General features: G+C 42.4%; 1 protein-coding gene across 7 annotated transcripts in view; it reads right to left on the bottom strand.

The window, feature by feature from the left end:
* CREM (cAMP responsive element modulator) overlaps positions 1-23,185 on the bottom strand; it is a 443,843-nt gene that overhangs the window by 363,513 nt on the left and 57,145 nt on the right. Inside the window, exon 2 of one of the 7 annotated variants that reach the window (XM_030198973.1) lies at positions 6,825-6,902. The exons of the other annotated variants lie outside the window; for them this stretch is intronic. The gene's annotated coding sequence lies outside the window, so the exon portion shown is untranslated. The remainder of the gene's footprint in view (positions 1-6,824; positions 6,903-23,185) is intronic. 7 annotated transcript variants of the gene reach the window in all.

Below are 23,185 nucleotides of genomic sequence, written 5' to 3' on the forward strand. Positions count from 1 at the left end.
TTCTCCCGTATTAGGTCTAGGTCAAGTTTAAGTAGGACAGTCCGATAGAGGTCAATAGTTTCTAAAATAAGAGCCCCTAGGCCTGTGGTCCAACTGTCAAGTAAAGGTTCACAGAATATAGACAACCTGAGGTAAGGACTCCAGGCAGCGTGATCATCTTGACCAGGATCCTAACTCAAAACAGACATGAGAGGATTAAAATGTTATAGCAATTCTTTCACAAATAGTGAAGTAAAACAAAATGTAAATTCTCTTTTTATCAACAAAACTGTTGTTAGCAAGGCAGTGAGAATAATGACAAAAAATGAAATACATGAAAAATCTACAACCATAAGTCCCCAATCATACAGTATGAAGTATGGCTGAGTCAAGTTTTGTAGCAGACTTCAGATATTTGAATCAGGAAGTATGATTTTGCAGATTTACAGCCGCGGCTAACAAGGCCTCAATTTGCTTCCAAGTTATGTGTGTAAACTGATCTGGAATGACATTAGACAGAGAAGTATTGGGAAAACTGGTATGCTGTGAATATTCTTTTTACCATCCCTCTTGTGGAGTGCCTGATCCAGGAAGGGTACTTCTTTATCTATCTGTAAAAGACTGTCATGTAAAGGGACAGTTAGTGTATCTATTATGAGCTGCAGACTCACAAATGGCTAATCTGCCCAGAAGGAAGACAGCAGCCAGTAGGTGAATAATAAGAGGGCATATACAGAGAAATTGAAGCAAAAACATGTGGAAACATATGAGTGTACAGCTAGTAAGCAGACAGAAAGCATTATAACTAAAAATGGAACAGAAATTACATAAAAGCAAAAATCCTGCAATCAGAGCAATAGTGTAATCACTGAGGTAGAGTTCAACAGTTCATCCAGTAAATGGAGCAGGTCTTTAATCACACAAATGAGTCCAAAAATTCTTCCAGTAATACAGCTGTAGGTGTCACTGTAGATGTCACTGTTTTCAGACTAGTCTCGTAGCATGCTTCAAAAGGATGCCAACTCAGAGTAAATAAGGGGGCTTTGAAGAAAGACAGTAATACAAGATAAACAGAGCAGAGCCACGAGGACTTAGTAGTTCATAGACATGAGGTCATAAAGGTCAGTATTAAAAAATACATTTATTTTTACTTTTACTTAAGTACTTTGACCTAGTACTTTGAACAACACTGTGGACAATTCAGCCTTTTAGGCAAACCAGGACCCCTGAGCCACCATTTCCAAACAAGGTGTTTCCCAGCCTCTGAGATTCACATCTGTGGTGACCACAATCTAATCCATTAGGTCTAAAAAAAAAAAATATCCCTCAACAGGAGTGCAGGGGCTGTTTAACCATCTGGGTCAAGCCCTGGAGCCATAAAAAAAAAAGACACTGGGGCCCCATTGGGACACCCCCTACAGAGGGACCCAGGGTGGGCAGGAAAAAGTCAGTCCCATGACCGTGGATGTATTCTCCCTGTGAGTGAATTGAAAGCAAAGACAGGATTCTAACTGCCAATTTGCCTTGGCAGGAACACTGAGGAATGCTGTGAGAGCCATTACCCACCTATTCCATCTTTCATTGAGGTCCTGCTAGCTGACCTTGGGCTACTCTGTGCTGTAACATCAAGTGATTGAATGTGGGAGGCATTGTGACAAAGGCGCAGGTCACGTCCCTTTGTGCTCAGTATACTATATAACTTCTAGGGAAGTTAGGTTTTCTTTATGATACTATGAGAAATGATTTTGGGGTTTGCTCAAGGTAAGATGTTTTAGACTTTATATTGTATGTTTTAATTAGATGCGAGTTTTGAGTTTCTGGGTTGATTGTGATGAGGGGGATGTAATTAGTAATCATGTATACTGTAATCCAGCTTATAGTGTGTAGCACCAAACAGATTTTGTGGATGTTACTAATTCAAGATCTTCCCCGATTGAGGTAGATTGAAGTTATAACAGAAGACCGAGGTTTAAAATCAAGCAAGTTTTCAAATCTCGTTCCATACATTATTTAACTAAAATTAGTAGGAGGGAAGGAACAAATGACTTAGTATACTGGCACTAGGATATACTCTATGTAAATGTGAGATTGGTGGCAAATAAAATTAATGTAATTAAGGACTGGATAGAGGAAAATGGTTATAAAGAAGCTGTAAGGGTCAGCTGCAAAGGTTAGGGGAGCCACGTGATGCAGTGAGCAACTTTAGACGTGGTTCTGTAGAGCTGCTTGGGAGTCCTCCTTCCATCCTTCAAAATCTATGGTAGCAACCAGAAATCTTTCAGTTAAATCACCTTCACAGCCGGGGATTTCTTTCATATGAATATATTACTCGATCTACCCATGTAATGACCAGTGTAAGAAGGCACAGCGTGGGAGAAGGTCTGAAACCAATATGGCAGCCCCAACTTCTCCCTTTCCACCTCTGGGCCATGCGGCGCTTATCTCAATGCGGTCGCCTCCTCCAAACGTAGAACAGTTATTTTTGAAGCAGTCTAAATTGGCTTTCCAGGTATAGGAAGAGACAACGTTTGAAAGATACAACAGTTTAGGAAGAATTACTGTTTTACTAACAGCTACCCTTCCCAGGCAAGAGTGGTGCAGTTTATGCCAACAATCCAACTTAGAAAAGAGATTAAGGAGCAGTTTTCCATAGGTTAGCCTATATAGGTCACCCATACTAGCAGAGATCCACAACCCCAAGTACAATATATGACCCAAGCCCCAGCACATAAGCACCGCCAAACTGGGAAAAGACCAAGTGTCCATCAAGCCCAGCCAAACAGGATAACTTGTTTTAAGTGGGCAACTTGATCTGGGGATGTGATCATATGGGCGTAGCCTGTAAGATCTTCTGAGTGTGGGGCATCCCCTCAGTGGATCTTTTTGCCACTCAGATTAACAAGGTCCCTCAGTTCTGTTCCAGGCTTCAGGCCCACGTCAGACTAGCGTCAGATGCCTTCCTTCTACATTGGGGGATAGGCCTTCTGTATGTGTATCCTCCAATACCTCTAGTGGGGAAAACTTTGTTGAAACTCAAGCAAGAATGCGGAACCATGATTGTGATCGCGCCATACTGGCCGCGACAGATTTGGTTCCCTCTTCTTCTGGACTTGTCCTCCGAAGAACCGTGGAGATTGGAGTGTTTTCCAACCCATATCACACAGAACGAGGGGTTGCTTCTTCACCCCAACCTCCGATCTCTGGCTCTCATGGCCTGGATGTTGATAGCCTAGAATTTGCTTCCTTGAGTCTTTCAGAGGGTGTCTCCTGAGTCTTACTGGCTTCCAGGAAAGATTCCACGAAGAGGTGTTATTCTTTAAAATGGAGGAGGTTTGCCATTTGGTGTGAGAGCAAGGCCCTAGATCCCCTTACTTGCCCTACACAGACCTTTCCTGAGTACCTTCTTCACTTATCAGAGTCTGGTCTCAAGACCAAATCCATAATTGTTCACCTTGGTGCAATTAGTGCTTATCATTGACGTGTAGAACATAAGCCTGTCTCAGGACAGCCTCTACTTGTTCACTTCATGAGAGGTTTGCTTTTGTCAAAGCCCCCTGTGAAACCTCCACCAGTGTCATGGGATCTCAACGTCATTCTCACCCAGCTGATGAGAGCTCCTTTTGTGCCACTGAATTACTGCCATCTGAAGTACTTGACCTGGAAGGTCATTTTCTTGGTGGCTGTTACTTCAGCTTGTAGGGTCAGTGAGCTTCATTCCTTAGTAGTGGATGCACCTTATACTAAGTTTCATCACAACAGAGTGGTTCTCCGCATGCACCTTAAGTTCCTGCTGAAGGTGGTGTCGGAGTTACATCTGAACCAGTTGATTGTCTTGCCAACATTCTTTCTTTTTTTTTATAATTTTCAGAATAAATGACAAGTAATGATATTACAATGTAATTAGAATGGATCCTAAGGAGCTTAGCCGAGATTGGGTGGCAGAGCCGGTGGTGGGAGGCGGGGATGGTGCTGGGCAGACTTATACGGTCTATGCCAGAGCCGGTGGTGGGAGGCGGGGCTGGTGGTTGGGAGGTGGGGATAGTGCTGGGCAGACTTATACGGTCTGTGCCCTGAAAAGGACAGGTACAAATCAAGGTAAGGTATACACAAAAAGTAGCACATGTGAGTTTATCTTGTTGGGCAGACTGGATGGACCGTGCAGGTCTTTTTCTGCTGTCATCTACTATGTTACTATGTCAAAGCAATACAGCAATATAATAGTCTTAGACATTATATAATAGTTTCTTCCAATGATTAAAAATAAAGAAAAAGTTTAAACATAAGGTAAATATATAACTTCGCCATTACAGAATAATGTAAGCCACACTGAGCCTGCAAATAGGTGGGAAAATGTGGGATACAAATGCAACAAATAATAATAATAATAATAACTATTATTCCCATTAACTATTCTTCTTTGTTTTTGCTTCCTTAGACCGCTAATTAGAAAGGGGTGGTCATACATATTAGAGAAGATTCTATCATCATATTCTATAATCGTAAAACATAAGGCTTAATGCTACTCTCATACTTATTCTTAAATCCAACAATCTGAAAGTCCTTGGAGTTACATTGGATAAATACTTATCCCTTGAAGACCACGCAACATCCATCACCAAGAAAATGTTCAACATGATGTGGATGTTGAAACGTGTGAAACCTTATCTCCCCTTGAATACCTTCCGCAATTTGGTACAATCCACGGTACTCACCCACGCTGATTACTGTAATAGTATCTTTGTTGGATGTAAGGCCCAAATCATGAAGAAACTTCAAACTGCCCAGAACATGGCAGCTAGACTTATTTATGGGAAGCCTAGATTCGAAAGTGCAACACCTCTCCGTATGAAACTTCATTGGCTACCTATTAGAGAACGAGTCAACTTTAAGGCCATCACACTAATCCACAAGATCATCCATGGAGTATCACCAAGTTACACGGTCAATCTTTTAAATCTTCCATCCAGAAACAGGTCAGCATCTTCATGAACATACAACCTGCACCTTCCCAATTGCAAAGGTATAAAGTATAAAACATATCATGATTCTAACTTCCCCTACCTGGGATCCCAACTCTGGAATGCTCTACCCAGATACATTCGATCAACTAGTACCTTCCCTTTAGGAAACTATTGAAAACCCATCTATTCAAACAGATTTACCTGAATGACTTGACCTACCATAAGCAAACATAAGCAACCCATCCATTTACCGGTTCATCTTATCATTAACAACAATGACTTAGAAATGACCTCCTACCAATCTTCTTACCCTCCATACTCTTCCCCTACCTCTTCTTTATCGATCTACGTCCTTACCTATCCTTATCCTCTCATACCTTTTATCCCATTTACCCCTTGTTCATTTGTCCTACCACATACCTCCTTTGTTGATTCTGATACTACAGATTGTATTCTCTTGTTACTTTGTAAGCTGCATTGAGCCTGCGATTAGTGGGAAAGCGCGGGATACAAATGTAATAAATAAATAAAAAATATTCAACAATTCAGATTTTGAGGCGTTTATTTTTAAGCCTGACAACTGACCATACTGATCAAAATCGGACAATATAACAGGAAGTGATGTCCACGGGTCAACTCACTGAAAGAAAAAAAAGTCATCCACAAAGAGAAATATCTTAAAAACTCTCCCCACCCCCCAACTCGAACTCCTTTAATATCCTGATTAACCTTGATTCTAGTGCCACCACTACTGCAAACATTAAAGGGGATAGGGAGTAGCCTGTCTAGTACCTCTGTGAAGGTGAAACTTGTCCAAGTAACCTCCAATCACTTGAATTAGGGCAGTGGGGTCTGAAAATAGGGCAGAGATTCAGAAGCAAAATTTTGGGCCAAACCCCATCCTGATTAAAATGCAATGCATGAATACCCATTCCACTCTATCAAATGCTTTTTCAGCATCTATTGCCAAAAGCGTCATGGGTATTCTTTGTCGCTAAGTATACCAAACAAGATTTAAGGTACACCAGACATTATCTCCAGTAGTTCACTAAGAGATGAACCCAGTCTGATCCTCTCTAAAAAGGTCCACCATTTCTTTGTTCATCCTACTAGCTAGTACTTTTGCCAGCAACTTAATATCAAGGTTAAAGGAGCGATATTGGCCTGAAGGACCCACAAACCATGGGCTCCTTATCTGGCTCAGGAAGGACAGTCATCCATGCCTCCAACATTGAAGGAGGAAGAGGGGAACCCTGCAACATTGAGTTAAACACTTGTGTCAGAATTGGAGCCAAACAGGTAGAGAAAACTTTATAAACCTTTGCAGACAGGCAGTCCAATTCAGGGGATTTACCAGATGGCAAAGTTTTTAATCGCTTGTTGTAACTCCTCAACCCTGATAGGTCTATCTAGGGTAGCCATATCCTGATCACAGAATTTCGATAAATCCAATTGCTCTAGATAGTTATCAATCTCATCAGCAGTCAGCAACACCTCAAATGAGTATAATCTTTGATAAACCTGCTTAAAATAATTCCGTAAAGCATCTGGATCTCTCACTTGACACTTTGCTCATCTTTTAGAGTAGAAATACAAGACTGTTGAGTTCTAGCCTTTAATTGTTGTGCCAGCAACAAGTTACCTTCCTCAAAACATATTTGCTTAACCAACTGCATTTCATGATGAAGGGTACATCCCATTACCCACCTTTCAGTTCTAAGCTGGTTACAAACACCTAAAAAGAACAGCCAGAACAGTCCTCTGAGAATTACATTCATTTCTTCAAAAAAACAGCTAAACCTGACTATTATACATATTTCTTAAATATGAAAGTTACTATCTTCTTTCTAAATAAAAGATATGTTTGTGAAGGGGAAAACATACCTGCAATGTCTTTCCATAATCTAGCTGCTTGTAGAGCCAAAGATTTGTCAAAAAGTGCTAGTTTCCTCTTATCCTTAACTGAGGGAAAAGTTAAAAAAAAAATTAGCAATACCACACCTCCTAATTCTAGAAGACGTTGCAAGACAAAAATGAGCCAACAAATAACTAGGAGCCTGCCCTTTAAATATTTTAAAAAGAAAGCAAGCTAATTAAAAAAAAAAAAAAAAGACTCTCTCCTCAATGGGCAACCAATGCAGTTTTACATAGAGAGAAGCGACGCTGTCAAATCTAGATAGTCCAAAATTTAATTTTATTTCCATATTTTGTATCCTTTGAAGCTTCTTCAATAAGCCTTTTATACAGGCCAAATAAGCCAAATTACAATAATCAAGAGATGACAAAATAACAGCACATGCACTAACTGTTCACAGTGACTCATTTAAAAAAAAAAAAAAACTTCTGAATAATACAGAGCTTTCTCATTAAAAAGATGTATATTTAGTGAATAGGTCAATTTCCCTGGGCTATTTGAGATATGTAGCTGCCTGGAAGGGGGTGGACAAAGGGGGGAGGGAGGTTACAGGGGGGAGGAATATTAGAGGGGTAAGGAAGGGTAGAAGGGGGGTTGCGGGGAGGGATATAGAGGTACGGATAAGGGAGAAATAGCTGGGAGTAAGGAGGGGGGAAACTAAAGAGAAAAGTGATGGCTACCTCCTATGTTATGATTACAAGTTGTTCATTTGTTTCCTGATGTATCTTGAACATAGCGTATGAATATTGTATTGTTTGTAATAGGTCATCAATAAAATTGTTTAAAACTAAAAAGATGTATATTTTTTTTAACTAAAGCATTAATTTGTGCCTCCAAAGAAATAGAGCAATCAATTTGAACGCCTAAGATCTTAATAGTTGGAGAAAGCAAAAAATCAACCTGATTGATGGTAATCATTTTGGGACTTTGTTCTGGCCTAGACTTAAAACATAAAAATTTAGTTTTCTCTGTGTTATGTTTTAATTTATGAACATGCATCCATTTTGCTAACAAATCAATGCATTGTTGAATCTTAAGCACATCAATGCTAAAAGCTGATTGTATAGGGATTAACACTGAAATATCATCAGCATAAATGTAATGGAGAAAACCTAACAGTGTACTTAAAGTCTGCAAAAAAAATAATAAATAACCCTGGAGAGAAGGGAGAGCCCTGCAGCATTCCACACTCATTACTCCAATTAGACAACAAATCTGCATGTAGCTTGACCCTGTATGACCTGCTTGACAAAAAGCCTTTAAACTATTTTAAAATGTTACCTGAAACTCTCATTTCCTCAAGATTCCATAACAGAAGAGTATGGTCCACTAAATCAAATGCTGAAGACAAATCAAATACAGTGCGCTTTTCCCTTCACTCAGCAATACTCGGAACATGATCTAACAAGGAACACAAAACAATTTCCATGCCCATAATTTCCTTAACTAATTCTGGAGATTTTGTAGTTTAGAAACTATCTCAGGTGACCTAATAGCAGGAGGAGAGAGAGTTCAGATTCTTGGGTTATACTTTTTAAACTTCTAGCCCACTTAAGAAGGTGCCCCTTAACATATGCCTTAAAGCTATCCCACAACATATTCAAAAACACACCATGGGCTGAATTAAAGAAAAAATACTTGGGAATCTGTTTTGTTAAATCCCCCACTACTGCCTCCTCCAGCAGTATGCTCCAGGACCCACTGATCTGAGGTGCTGCTGAGAACTGAGTTTGATTCCCACTTCAGGCACAGGCAGCTCCTTGTGACTCTGGGCAAGTCACTTAACCCTCCATTGCCCCATGTAAGCCGCATTGAGCCTGCCATGAGTGGGAAAGCGCGGGGTACAAATGTAACAACAACAACTGCAATTTCTTATTCAGATAGCCTACTGCACACACCAGCCAAATAGGGGCATGGTCTGATCAGATTAGTACATCAAATTTCTGACCGTTTGACTCAAGATAGAAAAGATCTGTCACAAAAGATATAATGTACCCTAGAGTATGACTGATGTGGTGGCAAGTAGAAGGTGTACTGAGGCACTCTAGAATGTTGTTCTCAATGTCAACCAACCCCAAATTATGGATAAGTCCCTTCAAAGCCATACGGCCAGCAGCATTAGCCATAGAACTTGATGCTATCTACTTTAGGGGTGATTTCATATGACCCTATTTTCTACTCAGCCAAATTCCCAGAGGAAATTTCAATAAACTACATAGTAATCTGATCATGTTCTTAGTCATTTTAATCTTTCTCTAGAGAACAGTTCTATGCCTAGAGATCAAACGATTAAATTAGCATTTAGAAGTCATTATGAATTGTCTAATTTATGAAAGACCTTACAAGTGAATTTGGAAAAGAATTGTGTTGAGAAAGATGTCACTAATTTGGTTGAAAGCTGGAATGATGGACACCTTAGATTAAATTGCTCCAGTTCATTTTCATGCAGGATCTAGATCAAATCATACACCTTGGTATAATGATCAGTAAAAAGTGTCACCTCAGACAGGCTGAGAGAGCCTGGAGAATATATCCTTGCTGACCAAATTTGGAAGATTATAATTTTCAAGTACAGTCCTGCTATTTTACTAGCATGGAAGTACAAAAGTCCTACCTTAATAAGAAAACAGAGGAAGCTCCATCATCAGTAAGAGAACTTTTTGCAATAGTAGAGAAATTTACATCAGTACATAGACAAAAACAGATTATTTCTTCACAAGATTTTGTTAATGGTTTTTGCTCTAAAGTTGAGAATATTATCTTCCATTTTAAGAATACTCCTCTTCCAGTTGAAATATAAATCTATGAATGATGCCCATTCGGTCTGAATTCTTGATTTTGTCTGAAGCTGAATTAGAAAAGATTCTGACCCTTGTTAGTAACTTAAGTCTGCAGACTGGATAATGTTCATCCATACAGGGCCGTGCTGATGAGGTAAGTGCCGCAGGGGGGCGCTTGCCTTCGAGGGGCGCCACTGCCCTGCCGTCAGTCTGCTCACTTGCAAAATCTTTCACCTGAACTTGTGATTCTCCTATCTCCGCTGCCCTCCCCTTTTCATGCAAAGGAGCAGTATTAATTGAGGCAGGCACGCTCTTCAAGTTACATAAGAATACAACCAGATTGCTATTTATGCTTCGGTTTGGGGCTAGCTCATCAGTCAGGGTGAGTTTCAGAGCTTGAAACAGCATTCAAATTAAAGAGAACCTGAAATTTTAAAAGTGCTAAAAATAAGTTTTAAAAGTATTTGCCTTAAATCTAACTGAAGAATTCAGGTGCTGGGAGTCTGTACTTGGTTGTCATATGCTCAGATTTGTTTAAATCATATGCAAATTAGTCCGGTGTTTTTCACTAAACATTCCCATGAGTGTCTGTATGTTAATCTGCATTCAAATAGAGCTCTCTGATTGGATGATCAGCTTCTGTTAAGAAATCTGCCCGGGAAGTGAACAGAGTGAGAGCTGTCCTTTGCCAAGAGAGACATCCAGCTGTGACTTCCTATGTTTGTTGACTGAAGTTATAAAAGAGTGCCTGATTGTGGTAAATGAGAAAATATAAGTGAAAAGAGATTGGTGGCGATTGAAGTTTCTCTAGTGAGAAAAGGATCTGAATATTTCAGGATTACTTGAAGTTTATGAAGAATAGAAAAGGGTGAATTTCAGTTTAAGAGTGTTTAAATCCTATAAGCTATATAAAGGCTAGGTAGATTTAAGTGACTGTAAGCAAGGAAACCTTAATATTTGATCTGAAATAAATATTTGATCTGAGATAGTTGATCAGAGAAATGTTTGATCTGAATTATATCCTTTGGTGCAAAGGAGATTAGAATGCAATAGAGCATTTTCCATCTCACAGATAGGCTGCAGAGAATACCTTCTCCTGCTTTAGACTTAGCCTGGCCTCAGAATGACATCCTATAGTATATCTCCTATCAAACTGAGCTCTCTTTTTCATCAAGCACTGCCATTTCCTCCCCTCACCCTCCCCACTGACAGTTTGAACTTCGTGGGTGTGGCTTGGATCTCTTTCAGGGAGAGAAAACTAACAACTTATAGCAGCAGCTTCAGAGAGCATTTTCCATCTCACAGATAGGCTGCAGAGAATACCTTCTCCTGCTTTAGACTTAGCCTGGCCTCAGAATGACATCCTATAGTATATCTCCTATCAAACTGAGCTCTCTTTTTCATCAAGCACTGCCATTTCCTCCCCTCACCCTCCCCACTGACAGTTTGAACTTCGTGGGTGTGGCTTGGATCTCTTTCAGGGAGAGAAAACTAACAACTTATAGCAGCAGCTTCAGAGAGCATTTTCCATCTCACAGATAGGCTGCAGAGAATACCTTCTCCTGCTTTAGACTTAGCCTGGCCTCAGAATGACATCCTATAGTATATCTCCTATCAAACTGAGCTCTCTTTTTCATCAAGCACTGCCATTTCCTCCCCTCACCCTCCCCACTGACAGTTTGAACTTCGTGGGTGTGGCTTGGATCTCTTTCAGGGAGAGAAAACTAACAACTTATAGCAGCAGCTTCAGAGAGCATTTTCCATCTCACAGATAGGCTGCAGAGAATACCTTCTCCTGCTTTAGACTTAGCCTGGCCTCAGAATGACATCCTATAGTATATCTCCTATCAAACTGAGCTCTCTTTTTCATCAAGCACTGCCATTTCCTCCCCTCACCCTCCCCACTGACAGTTTGAACTTCGTGGGTGTGGCTTGGATCTCTTTCAGGGAGAGAAAACTAACAACTTATAGCAGCAGCTTCAGAGAGCATTTTCCATCTCACAGATAGGCTGCAGAGAATACCTTCTCCTGCTTTAGACTTAGCCTGGCCTCAGAATGACATCCTATAGTATATCTCCTATCAAACTGAGCTCTCTTTTTCATCAAGCACTGCCATTTCCTCCCCTCACCCTCCCCACTGACAGTTTGAACTTCGTGGGTGTGGCTTGGATCTCTTTCAGGGAGAGAAAACTAACAACTTATAGCAGCAGCTTCAGAGAGCATTTTCCATCTCACAGATAGGCTGCAGAGAATACCTTCTCCTGCTTTAGACTTAGCCTGGCCTCAGAATGACATCCTATAGTATATCTCCTATCACCTTCTCCCACTACTCCAACCAGAGTTACACCTAATCACACTGACCACCCTTCAACATCTTCTGTCCTTCTGTGACTGTTCTCTTGTGCTTGACTGCTTAAATATTTTAAATTTAAATGCTTTACTTTTTGTCTATTAGATTGTAAGCTCTTTGAGCAGGGATTGTCTTTCTTCTGTGTTTGTACAGCGCTGCGTACACTTTGTAGCGCTCTAGAAATGTTAAATAGTAGTAGTAGTAGTATTTCTTTCTGTTTACCAGTACAGTCAAATAATTCCATTCCACTTAAATAATTTTTTGTTATATATATGAGAGAGTAGTATCTGGATTTATTGTAAATCAAATTGATTCCATTCACAGGAATTCATATTCACCTTCATGCATTCATCCAATATTATCTTTTAAGGATGAAGTTTTATTTTATGTTCACTCTGTCTCTTGTGAGCTGAGCACCGTTAGTTTCCTCGGCTGGCACGACTACATATTAGAGGTATTTTGATACTGTGTGAAGTTTTACCACAGACGGGTGACATATATAAAACATTCTCCTTGGATAGGATGTGATATGTGAAAATACATTTTGCTTTAATGAAATTGCTAAACTTTAGAGTCAGAGACTTATCAATGAGGGATACATACAGTGCTATTTTTTCCTGAGGTCCGGCTTACTTGCCTGCTCCCTTCTGTTCCTGCTCTGCTGGACGGGGGGGGGGGGGGGGGGGGGGCGCCAACCGATAGTCTGCAGGGGGGCACCAGAGACCCTAGGCACGGCCCTGCATCCATAAAGCTTTAAAAAGGTCCCTTTCTTATCCTTCTACACTGAAATGGTTAATGCATCTTTACGTGAGGAAGTTATACCATCTGCATTAAAAGTAGCAGCCGTGAAACCTTCACTCAAAAACTTAAAACTAGATCAGACGAATATTGATAATTATTGTCCCATTTCTTCACTGCCATTCTTTATAAAAGCAATAGTGTGTGCTGTGTTTCAGCAATTAGATGATTTTCTACAAGAACAGGGAGTTTTAGATCAGCACTAATTTGGCATTAGAAAAGATCATGATATAGAAACATTGTTAATATCTTTGTTAGGTGGTGTTGGACTGGTTTTCACAAAGGGACAAAGTTCTTACTGGTTACTTTGGACATTTCTGCAACTTTCGGTACTATCGATCATGACATTTCACTGAACCGGCTACAATCTATAGGATTAGCTGGTACTGTATTATGTTGGTTCCATTCTTTTCTATTAAAAAGAAAGTTTTGTGTGTTTAATGAGTTAGAAAAATCAGAACTGGTAGTTTGCTCAACAGGTGTTCCACAGGGCTCTTGCCTGTCTACAATACTTGTCATCCTTTTTCTCATACTGTTATGCCGATGATATCCAGCTTTGTTTTACCTATTGAAATTTCTTTTGAAGATACTTTCTTAGAATTAAGACTGTGTCTTGCGAAGATTGTTCAGTGGATGGAAAGGAATAATTTAAAACCTAATATCTCGAAGACTCAAATTCTCCTGTTATCCAGTACAGTTGGAATGAACTGTCCTAAAATATTCAGTACAAACTCAATTGAAATTCCAACACTGAATGAGATCAGAAATCTCGGAATCCACTTACCACTGTCCATGAAGAAACAAATGCACAGTATGAGTTCCAAGGTTTTTTTTATAAACTAAAGATTGTATGGCGCATTAGATCTTTTGTCACAATGAATAATTTTCATAGAAGTCTATTGGACTACTGCAATGGCCTGTTAATAGGAATTGAAGGTAGTTTGCTGAGGGCTTTCCAAATTGCTCAAAACTCAATAGCAAGAGTGATCAGAGGGGGGAATCATGTTATGACCATGTGACTCCTATATCTTGACGTCCCTTCATTGGCTTCCTATAAAATTCCAAATTGAGTATAAAGTTTTATTGTTAGTTTTTAAAATACTGAATGGCTGTATTTTCCCTGACACTCAGCACTACTCTGAGACCTTAGCAACCTTCATGCTCTTTGAGATCTTCTGAAAAACAAGTACTTGAGGTTCCTTCTTTTAAGCAGATTCATCTAGAAAAATGAAGGTCTTCCATATTTTATGTTAAAGGCCCTAAATTGTGGGATGCATTGCCCTTCAAGCTTCATTCTGTGCAGGAAATTGCTCTAAAAATCCATATATTTAAGCATATGGATCTTTAGATATATGATAGCGTTTTGTTTTATAACCATGTCTGATATCATATTTTTATTATAGCTCTGTGTAAGTTTGTATTAGTTGAAGTAATGTATGATTTTGTTTTATTTTTATTACTAGTAAAAAAGGCCCGTTTCTGACACAAATGAAACGGGCTCTAGCAAGGTTTTCCTTGGAGTATGTATGTTTGAGAGAGTGTGTGTGAGAGTGACTGTGTAAAAAAGAGAGAGTGAATGTGCAAGTCTGTGTGTGTGACAGAGAGAGAGTGAGACTGGGTGCGAGTGTGTCTGTGAGAGAGAGAGTGTGTGTGAGAGAATGAGAGTGTGTGCCAGGGCCCCCCTCCCTCCCTCCGAGTTCCAGGGTTGTTGTCCCCCTCCCTGCCTCTGAGTTCCAGGGTTGTCCCCTCCATTCCTCCCTCCGAGTTTCAGGGTCCCCTCCCTACCCTGCATTATGCTCTCTCCCCTGCATTCATCCATATGCAGGCAACGTCCTCTGTGCCCTGCCCCCTCCATCCATCCATGTGCAGCATCTCTCCCCTGCCCCCTCCACCTCCCTCCAAGTTCCAGGCCCCCTCCCTCCCTCCCCCCGAGTTCCAGTGTCCCCCTCTCATTTCCAGGGTCTCCCCTCCCTCTGTCCCTCCGTCCCTCCCTCTCAGTTCCAGGGTCCCATGGAACTGGGAGGGAGGGGGGACGGAGAACGTTGGAGGAGTGACGTCAGCAGGTGGTTACAATCCCAGTGACACACATTGGAACGTTGGAGGAGATCGTTGGAGGAGTGATGTCAGCAGGTGGTTACGATCCCAGTGAGACACACTGGAATGTTGGAGGAGCAAATTATTATATTAGATTATCTATTTGTTGTATTGGATTTTTATTATGTATGTATTTTTATTCACCACTTAGACTGCTCCACATACAGTGGGTTAGAAATAAAGTTGTATTATTATTATAGTACCAACTCAAAACTCCTTCTGATGTTGATTTGGGGCATATGTAGATGAAAGCTTAAATTTGCAACTGTGTATCTACACATGCAAGTCTAGCACCTTAAAACATCAACATTTAAATTCTTATGGAATACAATTCCTACACCACTAACCTTTTTATTGGGGAGAGATGCCATGAGGCAACTGGAATTTCTGAGCCCACAGCTTCTCCACCCACTCCTCCGGGAGAAACACCATTCCCTGACTTGTGTTCAAGTGAACTCCCAGGTACTCCAGAACCAGAGACAGAAACATAGTAACAGAACATAGTAAGTGATGGCAGAAAAAGACCTAAATGGAACAGATGACTCTTGGGACGATTCATGACCCAGCCCAGGGACTCCAGAAGGGAGATGACCTAATTAGTGGCATGACTGGCCTCCGCTGCCGAGTCTGCTCAGATCAGCCAGTCATCCATGTACGGGTGAACCCAAACCCCCAAGCACTGAAGATTCTCGGCCACCATCATCATCACCTTGGAAAAAGTACATGCTACTGTGGCCAAACCAAAGGGCAAGCCCCGAAACTGAAAATGCTTCCCAGCACACAGAAGCACAGATGTCTCCTGTGATGATCTACAACAGGGAAGTAGATAAAATCTCCTTGAGGATCTACAGACATCGGGGACTCCCCAGCTACAACTATGCTATTATGAAGAGCATCGTCTCCATTTGAAAGTGTTGTACCCCGAGACAAGCGTTGACCCCTTTGAGATCCAAGATGGTATGGAAGGAGCCACCTATCTTCAGGACTACAAAATATATGGAGTACCATCCTAGTCCGTGATCTGCCACAGGCACAGGCTCCACAGGTTCTGCCGGGTGGAAGCAACCGTCTGTTTTAGAACTGAGCTGCAGGGCGAGGCCATGAAGGCTTTGGCCACTGGACAGCTAACTCCAGGGAATACCCCCTGCCAACCACCTCCAGAACCCACTGATACAAGGTGATGCGGGCCCACTTATCCCGAAGAGAGACAGCATGCCCCCCACCAGCACCAACAAGGGAGCCCGGTGCACTCTCACTGGGAAGAACGGTGGAGGTCACGGCTCCACAGAGGAGCCAATGGAGACAGCTCTTTTGGGGGCTCAAAGAAACCCTCCTTAAAGGACCTATCCTGACCACCCCCACCCCCCCACCCCGACAAAGAGCGGCGGAAGGACTGAAAATGCCCTGACCAGTTAGTGCACTCCTAGAGGAATGCTGAGAGCCTTTCTGCCATAGCTCAGGGAGCCAGAGAGGCCATGCCTCCCCCATATCTTTCACCAGCTTTTCCAGATCCTCTCCAAAGAGCAACCCCTCTCCCTTATAAGGCTGTTACAACAGCTTTTTGGAGGTCGCATCCTCCACCCAGTGGGAAAGTCACAACCACCAATGCCTAATCACTGAAGCAGCCACTGAGTGGGAAGCTAAGCGGAACAGATCATACAGAATGTCTACCAAAATGGGAACCACCATAGAATGGTCCTTGGCATACAGCCAAAACAAATGGCCAAAGAAAAAGCCAGGTGGAGCTGCTGCTCCACCTTCTCGTTATGCAGCTCCTTCAGAGCCGAGCCTCTCCTATACCAGCACAGCCGTCACCTTAGTAACCACTGTGACCAGAGCGTCTACCTTAGGAAAGGACCAATACTTTTCAACCTCTTCTGGATCAAAAGGTATAAAGGTGATCCAGAGCCCTGGCACCTCTAAGGGAACAATCCAGATTTTCCCACTCCGTCATTATCATGCAGATAAGAGTTTCGTGAAGAAGGAAATGCCTGGGGGACCCAGTGAGCTTCTCCAGCAGTGGATCCCATTCAACAGGGTCTGAAGTACAGAAAAGGCCTTGTAATCTCATCAACAAGACGAGAAAGCTCTGCTTGCCAAAAGAGACTGATCAAAAGAGACCATTCTTCCACAGCTTCGAGACTCAAAGTCCCCTTTGGACCAATAGTTTCAGAAAGCTTCGGAGTCCACCCCCACCTCCACTGAGGGAATTGTGCCTCTGTCACCCTCCCTTCAGTTCTACACCTCTTGGAACCTAAAATGGGCCCCCAGGGGCACAACCAGAGGGGCAGTCCCCCATCTGACAACAACTACTATCAGCCCAACTAAGCTCTGTCTGGAGCCAGATGCAGCAAAAAAGCCTTATTCCATAAAACAGGGGGAAAAGGCTGCCCAAGGCAATTTGGGAGGAATTTAATCACCTTAGACCTGCAGAGAAAGCCAGTGGGAGACGCACCTAAACAAACATGTTGAACGGGCAAGAGGAGTGGGGGGATAGGGACCCACACCCCCCCGGGTGAGAACCCTAAGGACTAAGCCAAAGCCTCACCCAGTGGCACTGCCACTGTGGCTGCAAAGCCAAGTTCCAAGCTAAAGTAGGTACAGTCCTGAGACTATGAGCAGGGAGCAACCATTAGGCTCAACCATGCTGTGTGGCACAGCAAGGAGCTAGACTACAGACCGAGACCACAGTACAAGCTACCAAGTGCTGAAAAGTAGAGAAAAATACTGGATTGTTTCAAAGCACCACACATTGTAGCTGGTGATGTCACTGGTTGACTTCAGTTTTCTACCTCCATTTGCTGGTGGGAAGGGATAACACTCGCTAGTTCAGAACAGTGCAAACCAGTGGTTCCCAAGCCTGGTTCTGGAGGCACCCAAGTAAAGTCAGATTTTCAGTATATCCACAATGAATATTCATAAGAGAGATTTGCATGCATTCTCTCTACTGTAAGCAAATCTCTCTCATGAATATTCATTGTGGATATCCTGAAAATCTGACTGGATGGGGTGCCTCCAGGACCAGGTTTGGGAACCACTGGTGTAAGCTGATGCTAAGAAATATAAATTCTATATTACGACATCTGCTTGCACCACCAAGAAAAAAACTCCTTTGACCCTCCCCCAGAAACAAGAAATAGCCACCACCTGGACCTTTAGGGAAGCTTAGAGCCATATCCTGTTCTAACCCTTTCTACAAAAATGTCATAATAAATAACAAATCTGCTCGGAATGGGGAAAGGTCATTCCTTGCATCACTGCTCAAAGACCCACCACACCTGAACACAGACTGCCTACAGGACTTGAGGAGAGCAGAAATGACAAGACACTGAGAAACCTTTTTTCACTTCTCATGAGCCAGGCCATAAGCCAAAAGAGATCTGGGTCATTCATCACAAATAGCCCCTGCCTCTAGCCCCATGAAAGAGGAAGTGGGGGGCCCGCCAAACAGGTGAATTAGATTTGCACACCAAGGGTAATGGGGCCAGACTTGAGCTACAAGGACCACAAGAAATGGATGCTTGCTCGATTTCCAGAGCACCACATCAGTCAAGGGCCAGAGTTGAAACACAGAGGGGCACCTACTGAAGCCAGGGTTGCATTAGAACTCTGATGCCAGCCAAGTTCTCCTGTAAAGCAAAATTACTTACATGTAGCAGGTGTTCTCCAAGGACGGAACGCATATATTCTCACATGTGGGTGATATCATCCATAGAGCTCGGTGTGAACAATGACATAGTGTGTAATGGTATCAGTTTATTATTGAAATATGTAGCATGATATTTTGCTGGATCATATATAGCAATACAAAAATACAGCTTTAAAAATATATTTGAAGATGCAACTGGCTTTCATTCCAAAGCCCTCTTCCCTCTCCCTTTGGGGAACATTTAAAAGACATTTAAAAGACAAAAGGTACTGCTGACCTCACCTCCCCATTTTTAACAAAAGACTTCTAAAGTAAGAGACTGCCTCAAGGTTAAATTGACTCTCTTCCTCTGATCAACACAACAAATAAGGCTGATCAACACAACAAATATCAAAGGTAACCAGTAGAGGCAAGGAGACAGGCAGGTGGGAAATACAGCTACTAAAAACAAAGGACACCTGCTGGCCGCCCCAGACAAATCTTATCAGAATATCTATCACAGAAATTCAAGCAGGGAAAACCTTGCACTACAATAAACCATTTATCAGCAAAATCCAGACAGCAAGCCTTGTGATGTCATAAGACATGACACCAAGATACCACAATGCTTTGCAAATGCCCAAGGGTCGTGTGCAAACCAAGACAAAGATTCACATGGCATGTCTTCCTGCAGCTTGCACGAGTATAAAAGATAGAAGCTGTTCCAGACAAGCAGATGCTTCCCTTCAACTGCAACACAGACAGATTCTCTCTTCCTGGGACCTGTAGCCCACCTGCCTGCTATGAGGACCTCTTCTGCAAACATGTGCTTACCTCATGCTGTTCATACTATGTAACAAGGACTTGTAAGTAACATAACTTTTGATCTAGACCTGCTACTTTACTTTACTTAAGCACAGATTATCTGTAAAGATCTGTAAGACCCTTACCTCTCGTTTGCAATATTATTTACATGATTTGTATATTAAATCAACCTTTTGAAGCTAAAAATACGGTCTCTTTGTGTTCTGAGTATATGGTATCTTTTAAAGTTATACTGGTAGCACATGGTCACTTTTAAAATTTAGTGCCATGCTCTGAGTACATGCTTTCAAATCTTGCAGTACAGAATACTGCATTTCAACAGAGATATATACTTAATTTATTTAATTTATTGCAATTATCACCTTTGGTGATTGGTGGAGAAATTAATATCCTAAAACTTATAAATACAGCGCCTGCTCTTAATTATAAACAGTAGCGAGTGCTTTAGAGCAATATTCCCCAAGTAAATCATTTCTTGTAACAAGTGCACTGTCACTTTAACTTTCAGGCAGTGCCCCCAATGTGTATGCGCATTTCCACCCAATGCTCTAGTACGAGACCAGCAGAAAAAAAAGGAGGTGTTGATGCCCCTCTACAAGTCGTTGGCGAGGCCCCACCAGGAGCATTGTGTTCACAGTTTCTGAGGCCGTATCTTGCTAAAGATGTAAGAAGACTTGAAGCGGTCCAGAGGAAGCCAACAAAAATGATATGGGGCTTGTGCTAAAAGACATACGAGAAGAGAATGGAAGCCCTGAATATGTACAGTGGTGGAAATAAGTATTTGATCCCTTGCTGATTTTGTAAGTTTGCCCACTGACAAAGACATGAGCAGCCCATAATTGAAGGGTAGGTTATTGGTAACAGTGAGAGATAGCACATCACAAATTAAATCCGGAAAATCACATTGTGGAAAGTATATGAATTTATTTGCATTCTGCAGAGGGAAATAAGTATTTGATCCCCCACCAACCAGTAAGAGATCTGGCCCCTACAGACCAGGTAGATGCTCCAAATCAACTCGTTACCTGCATGACAGACAGCTGTCGGCAATGGTCACCTGTATGAAAGACACCTGTCCACAGACTCAGTGAATCAGTCAGACTCTAACCTCTACAAAATGGCCAAGAGCAAGGAGCTGTCTAAGGATGTCAGGGACAAGATCATACACCTGCACAAGGCTGGAATGGGCTACAAAACCATCAGTAAGACGCTGGGCGAGAAGGAGACAACTGTTGGTGCCATAGTAAGAAAATGGAAGAAGTACAAAATGACTGTCAATCGACAAAGATCTGGGGCTCCACGCAAAATCTCACCTCGTGGGGTATCCTTGATCATGAGGAAGGTTAGAAATCAGCCTACAACTACAAGGGGGGAACTTGTCAATGATCTCAAGGCAGCTGGGACCACTGTCACCACGAAAACCATTGGTAACACATTACGACATAACGGATTGCAATCCTGCAGTGCCCGCAAGGTCCCCCTGCTCCGGAAGGCACATGTGACGGCCCGTCTGAAGTTTGCCAGTGAACACCTGGATGATGCCGAGAGTGATTGGGAGAAGGTGCTGTGGTCAGATGAGACAAAAATTGAGCTCTTTGGCATGAACTCAACTCGCCGTGTTTGGAGGAAGAGAAATGCTGCCTATGACCCAAAGAACCACCGTCCCCACTGTCAAGCATGGAGGTGGAAATGTTATGTTTTGGGGGTGTTTCTCTGCTAAGGGCACAGGACTACTTCACCGCATCAATGGGAGAATGGATGGGGCCATGTACCGTACAATTCTGAGTGACAACCTCCTTCCCTCCGCCAGGGCCTTAAAAATGGGTCGTGGCTGGGTCTTCCAGCACGACAATGACCCAAAACATACAGCCAAGGCAACAAAGGAGTGGCTCAGGAAGAAGCACATTAGGGTCATGGAGTGGCCTAGCCAGTCACCAGACCTTAATCCCATTGAAAACTTATGGAGGGAGCTGAAGCTGCGAGTTGCCAAGCGACAGCCCAGAACTCTTAATGATTTAGAGATGATCTGCAAAGAGGAGTGGACCAAAATTCCTCCTGACATGTGTGCAAACCTCATCATCAACTACAGAAGACGTCTGACCGCTGTGCTTGCCAACAAGGGTTTTGCCACCAAGTATTAGGTCTTGTTTGCCAGAGGGATTAAATACTTATTTCCCTCTGCAGAATGCAAATAAATTCATATACTTTCCACAATGTGATTTTCCGGATTTAATTTGTGATGTGCTATCTCTCACTGTTACCAATAACCTACCCTTCAATTATGGGCTGCTCATGTCTTTGTCAGTGGGCAAACTTACAAAATCAGCAAGGGATCAAATACTTATTTCCACCACTGTATACCCTAGAGGAGAGGAGGAACAGGGGAGATACGATACAGAGGTTTAAATACCTGAAAGGTATTAATATAAAAACAAATACTTTTCAGAGAAGGGAAAATGGTAAAACTAGAGGACATGAATTGAGGTTGCGGGGTGGTAGACTTAGGAGTAATGTCAGAAAATTCTTTCTCATGGAGAAGGTGGTTGATGCCTAGAATGCCCTGCCAAGGGAAGTGGTGGGGAGAAAAAAAAAACAAACCTGTGGCAGAATTCAAAAAGTCGTGAGATGAACACACAGGATCTCTAATTAGAAGACGAATGGTATAAAACACAAAAAAATTGGGGTTGCATATGCGTTTGCAGTGGTGCTTAGATGACAACTTTGGCTGTATCAACTAAGGCCAGTGCTGGGCTGGCTTCTATGGGCTGAGTCCCACATATAGCAATCCAGGGCTGTAGAGAGAGTCGACGGAAACTCCAGTAATTTGGAACGAGAGGACAGTGCCGGCAGACTTTTATGGTCTGTGTCCCACAAATGGCAAGGTGGATTTGGTTAGGCTGGAGTGGCTTTTACAGCAACTCCAGTAGTTGGAACATAAGGACAGAGCCAGGCGGACTTCTATGATCTATGCCCCAGAAACAAAGAAAGACCAAGATCAAGTATATACCATCATGTTCATGTTGGGCAGACTTGATGGACCATTCAGGTTTTTATCTGTTGTCACTTACTATGTTACTATGCTACTAAAGCTAAGAAGTCAACTCCTATAGGAGGGATGTGAGACTATATGCCTGCTGTCCTCAGAAAATACCTGCAATATGTAAGTAACTTTGCTTTCTCCAAGGAAAAGCAGGCACGATATTCTCACATGTGGGACTCACTAGCTGCCAGGCTCACCATATAAAAATGAACCTGACAACTAAGGAGAAAGCTAGCCTGGAGGAAAAAAAAGGCCAGATGGTGGAGTTGACTTAATTGATAAAAAAAAATTTTTTTACGACTGCTTGTCCAAACCAGCTAACCCACTATCCCACCTAGAATGCTGCTCCAGACAGTAGTGAGCAATTTTTGTATGACTGCTTGTCCAAATTGGCTATCCCCCCTAGAATGCTGCTCCAGACAGTAGTGAGCAGTGAACGTATGGATAGAAGGCCGCCTCGCTAATGTCTTCAATGGAGTCAGAGCAGAAATGGGCTACTGAAGTTGCCATAGCTCTTACATTGTGCGCAGTAACACATCATGAAGGGTCCTGGAACTCGGAAGGAGACGGGGGACCCTGGAACTCGGAGGGGGAGAGGGAAAGGAGAGAGAGGGGAGGGAGGGAGGAGGGCCATGAACTCGAAGGGAGGGAGGGGGGCCTGGAACTCAGAGGGGGGAGGTGTGATGCACATGTAGGGGGGAGGGCAAGGGACAGAGAATTGCTGCACCACGATGGATGGAGGGGGCAGGGGAGAGATCCTGCATATGGATGAATGCAGGGAAGAGAGCATAATTGGTGCACACGGGACACACACT

This window comes from Microcaecilia unicolor, chromosome 1 (assembly GCF_901765095.1).
Source record: "Microcaecilia unicolor chromosome 1, aMicUni1.1, whole genome shotgun sequence".
In the NCBI taxonomy this organism is placed as follows: domain Eukaryota; kingdom Metazoa; phylum Chordata; class Amphibia; order Gymnophiona; family Siphonopidae; genus Microcaecilia; species Microcaecilia unicolor.